Source organism: Gavia stellata, chromosome 1 (genome assembly GCF_030936135.1).
Source record: "Gavia stellata isolate bGavSte3 chromosome 1, bGavSte3.hap2, whole genome shotgun sequence".
NCBI lineage: Eukaryota > Metazoa > Chordata > Aves > Gaviiformes > Gaviidae > Gavia > Gavia stellata.
In genome coordinates this window covers 75,010,743-75,016,391 of record NC_082594.1, presented here as the reverse complement: position 1 = coordinate 75,016,391, position 5,649 = coordinate 75,010,743, and positions in this window count along the sequence as shown.

Below are 5,649 nucleotides of genomic sequence, written 5' to 3'. Positions count from 1 at the left end.
ACACTGAAAACTAGAAAAAACACTTTCCCCCCACCTTTTTTTTTTATTTAAACATTCAAAGCAGAAGCAAGCTTTGAAGTAGAAGTCTTGAAATTGAGATGACTGCATCCCTTTGCCACTCCTTATGATCTTTGGTAGCCAGCCAAATGGCTCAGCTTAGCTTCGCTTTCCACATCAGTCCAAAAGTTGAATAAGTAATAAAACTTGCATCAGGAGAGGGCTTTATAATCACATTAGAGACATGCAACAGAGACCAGCTACCTCGGTTCACTGGACAGCTTCAACAAGGCTTCATAATGAGGTACAGGTGTTGGCACTAATTAGGAATACCCAGCTCACTGCTGACATCAGCCCCTCAAAGCCATGACTGCACTTTAATCCTTTAAGCCACATAAAAGAAAAGCAGAGAGCGGGCGGACAAAAAAAAAGTCTCTGAAAACGCCTCTGCAGAGAATTGAAATATTTTTGCTTACTTAAGGGAAAAAAATAGACGTGTCACAAAACTGCAGGAAGTTTACTGTAAAATATCCGAGTATGTAAAAGAACCTAAACCTTGTGCACAATCAGAGTTTTTAATTTTAGGAAGGGTATCACAGCGTACAGTATGTATTCATCACAACTATCAAAATTTATATGCAGAAAAGAAGCACAGAACAAAAAGGAGTAGAAGCAGCACATGTAAATATTGTAAACATACAAGATAAAATTATTCCGTCTATGCCTACCAGCCTTCCAAGCATTACAGGGTACATCAAGATAGATTTTAACTGAAATTATGATAAGGAGTTCTGCAGGCTGGAACCTCATTTTTAAGAACTTCTTTTATGACTTCCTCTCCTTTAAAAGATTTTATATTCCTTTAAAATGCACAAAGCTTTGGTTTGAAAGGCGATATCTGAATGCTGAAGGTATATAGGTTCAATTTACACATTGTAAACACCAACACACACTTTTTTTTTTTTTAAATAGCAGTTCCTCCTTCACTTACATGCCAGGTCATGAGGTAGATGTTTTCACTTCAGCTGATGACATCACAAGCTCCTAAAAAAATGAAAGGAGTGCTATTTAGGTAGTAGGAGTGACATCAGGCATTTTGTGTTTGAGCTGCAACTTAATTTTTGGCAAGTAAGTGAAGGGTATATTATATTTTTATTGCAATTTTCCCAAGAAAATGATACCTCTGTAATATAAACCCTTAAATTCCATAATTCTCACTTAATATATGGAAAAATTAAACGCATCAGCTGTATGTACACATACTACAATATAAATACATGAAGTACTGCAATTAAAAGTAAATTCATAAGAATAATCTCAAAGTCAATTTTGTCATCTCTTAATGTGAATGGGAACCAACTTTACCAATACCAACAAAATGAAACTTTAATTAGTATATTCTCTATCCTGTTTTGGGAATACAAAAAAAAAACCACATTCAGGTAGCTGCACAGCTATCCAGCTGACTTAAGGGGCTGATTTCTCCAAACATACTGATGCTTTCTTCCTTCTAAAGGGTCTTCTATGAACTGAGCATGCTTATAAATGCACAGGAGGGCAAACAAAAAATAAGTATAGAGGGAAAGCTCCACGTGGCTCCTGCCTTGATTCCTCAAGACATTCCTTCAGACCTCTCCTTGACAATCCCAGATAGTTCAGCTTCCCTGGCAGGGATTCTGCTTACTCGCCCTTTTTAATCTAGTCCCGAGCCTTGAGCAATATTAAGTATGGGAATAGAAGGAATTTCTCCCTCCACCAACTGCCTGCATTCCCCTCCTGCAGGATCATGCACATGTATGCTTTGTGTCCTATTGTAATGGACATGGCAAAAGCATTAAAGTCGTTACACCCAACAGATTAGTTGCAGCACTCCTCAGAGATGTCAGCAGTTAGACCAGGGTCTGTCCTGGCAGGCAGTCCACCCCACGCCTTAGAGTAAAAAGCTAACAAAACCAGGACCACTATGAGCTGGGGAACAAAGTATTAGAGAGCAGAAATTCAAGTAAAAACCAAGGAATTGATAACTGCATACCCTGCCAGAAGAAAAAGAATAAAAAGGGGGAGGGGGGGATGGCAATGTCTTTCTAACTGAAATAAGGCAGTTTCTGGCCAAAGTGTCAGCACCATGCTGTAACATTTCTGCTTCTCCACCCATCTGCAGTACAAGAAAAGGATACCACCACCCGTCCACTGAGGAGTGGCACAGATCCTATTACTTAAGAACTATTGTTGCTCAACTTCGGCTGTGGTATCAAAGGAAAATGTTTCCTTACAACTCGGGAGGCGGGGGGAGAAGGGGAACACTTAATATATTATAGCTACTATATGTTAACCTTACAAAGTGTTAACATTTTGGCTATGTCGATTTTCTTTGATGTTTGTGGGTTAGTTTGTGGTTTTTTTTTTTTCTTTTTAATCATCCCAGTTTCCTCTTCCCATCTCCTTGACAGTCTCTGCCTATACCTCACATTAAGAAATTAATTTTGAGCAACGTGAAAAGATCTGTAGATCAAAGCAGTACCAGAGCCAAGGCTGCTGAAACGTGAATCACGCTACGTGGGTCGGGTTTTTAACTTGAGATAAGCAGAAACACTCCACCATTGCCACCACACACATGGCCTGAAGTGATCCACAGGGCCCACGAGCAGGAGATGAAGTGCACTTGGCACAAGCATCGATGGGAGCCTCCAGTCTCCATGCAGAGGGACCCAGCTCATGCGCAGCAGAAACACGGTGTGCCGAGCCAACACACAGCAAGTGGGGCTGACCGGAGGGGCTTGCTTTAAAAGCCCACTGCTGCTGCTCATTGCTGCCCATCGCTGTTGCAAAACTCCAGTATTAATGCTGCCTCTACCCTCCGGCTAAGAAATGCCGAAAGCCTCACCCACAAAATGCACTGGGGGAGGGAGGGCAAGGGAAAAGACAAAGTAAAAAATTAATACACGGCTGGATCAATTTTTCAAATATGACTTGGAACAAATTTTTCTTATGAGATGCTTCATTATGGGATAATTGTTTAGTGTCCCGATTGAACCCCTTTAATATAAGTCTTCCATAGAAACACAAGCAAAGCTCTGGTCGTGGCAGCTCAAATGGCATCATTAAAATGCAACACAGCCTACAACTTTAAGTGTGAACAAAACCAACGCTTTTGCCTCCCAGCTGAACCACAAAACTAATATATTTTTGAACTCTTCATTAAAAACACATTTGTTTGCTCAGTTAAATGCCAAGATGAACTCTGAAATACCAAACCGTTCAACTAAAAATCTTTTCCTTCTCTAACCCTTACACTATACAGTCATAATCTTCAGTCCCAACTTTACTTATTTCACAATGATGTACTGATACACAAAATTGCATGAAAGATAAAGCTGACCCCACAAAATACCACTTCCCCTTTCTTTTTCTTCTTTTTTGGAAAGCCAGTCCTAACATACTGATTCAGAAACGTTAAACTAACTCGCCTCAAATTAATGAGCAGGGGGCTCTTCGCTAGTAGGTAAAAAACCAGAAGAGTGCTCCCCAGCCTGGAAGGGTGCCAATCCCCCAACCTCCTTGTCAGCAGCACGTTCAGGAGCGGGGTAACGAACGCACAGGAGACGCTCACTTGCCCGCCTCTCCGCACACACTATGCCAACAGACTCCACGTTTCTACTCACTTGGTGTATTTAAAAAAGCAATGGGGCAGCAACCGAAACTGTGCACAGAGAAACAGAAAAGAAAAAAATATTACAGGAACTAAAGGAAAAAGTAGACACAAACCAAAACTTAGAAATGCACAGTAGCTCTTCATAAACGCTGCCTGGGAACTAAGTGTCACCAGGGGAAAAGGCATCAGGAAGATTTATTTCTTAAAATACAACTTTTAACAACAGAAAACCATTTGGAACAAAGACCTATTTTTGCATTTATCACTACTGTTATACTATCATTCCCCTCTGTAATTTACCATAGTACTTACCAACAGCCAAGCCTCCAAAACAATACGCACTGGTTGAAAACAGTGCTTTGTGCTTCTCTCCTTAACCGTCCCACACGCTGCACTGCCATTTTCAAAAAAAGAGAGAGTTGCAGGAAAAAAAAAAGGTCTGCCAGGGTCCTGGAAAAGGGCACCGAGACAGGACCAAGAGCTCAGACGGTGCGTAACAGAGGCTCCGCAGCCTTTCCAGGTGAGCCCCTTCCACTCTGCACGACCCTGACTGCCAGAAAGCTTGTCCCGGCACTTAAAGCCCCCATCTCCCTCACTGCGGCTCAAGCCCTTTACCAGCTGTCTCTCTGCACGGGACCCTGAAGAGATAGTCCCTTTCTTCTTTATACAGTTAACTTCATGTTTGAACACTATGCTTAATGCTTCTGTTAGTGCATCCTAGTCTTTTCTCCAGACTAAATGAAACCTAGTTCTTTCACCCTCTGCTCATAGGCCATGTTTTCTACATTTCTGATCCTTCTAGTTGCTGCTCTCCACCACCCTTTCTAAGGCTGGCACACAAAACCGCCATGAGGTTGTGATGCCCAAATCTGGGCGAAGTCTCCCAGCTGAACTCTTCCCTACATGGAAAATACTCTTTTCTTGCTACAGAAAAAAGTTCTTTTCTGTCACGTGAGTCGCAGATAATAATTCTACGTACAAACTCCAATGCGTTTGCTTTTGCAACAGCATGACCCCGTTGCCTCATGTCCTGGCTGTAAGGAGTTACTGCTGCTGGGCCCATTGCTCCCAGCGTGCAGCCGAACCCTCCTGCCGCAGAGCTGCCCCTCAGCCCCCTGCTCAGCCCCATCCAACCCCTCCTTCCAGACTCCTCCAATCTGTCAAGATAACTGTAAGTTCAAAGCATCTTCTCAAATAGATGTGCAGCTCCACCCAGTTTCATCCAGGGATTTAATGAGCTGAGTCCTCATTCCTCCACCCACATCATTAATGGCAAACATTAATTAATTAATACTGGACCTAGGAAAGACCACTTAAATCTCACCAAATTCACCTGTCTTGTTTGAAACTAATTAGTAATTATCATCTCAGTTTTCCAAGCAGCTGCAAACATTCCTGTGAGCATTTCACCTAATCCACATTTCCTTAGCTTGCTTCTGATAACATGCATCATCTGATAACTTGCATCATCTACTGTGTAATTCTCACCTCACAAATGACTTAATACTGAATTAGAAGCATGGTCTTGGGATGCTTCACATCTCCTTCACAATAAACAATCCCACGGACATAACAACTGCTTATGTGGGAAAGGTATTAGAAAATAATTTTATTATTTTCTTTTCTTTTTTTTTTTCTTTTTTTTTTTTTTTTTTTTTTTTTTTTTTACAGACTGTTTCAGATATCTAACACATGTAGCCAGCTCCCCATGGACTACCAGTAACATTACACAGACCTCTTACAAAAGGCAGATCAAGATTTTAATACTACCAAGACAGCATAGGAAATAAAGCCAGTAGTTTTTGAGATTATTAATAAATTAAGGTATGAAGCAGGAAGGTAATCATACTCTTCCACTTATAGTTCTGGAAAAACCATAATAGGAACAAGTATCCAAATACCAAAACAGTATCCATCGCATTTAACTGCAGAGATACTTCCAGGCAATACTTATCCTATGGGTACTAGAAGCAGAAAAGAAAAAGTCACTAAGCTTTAAG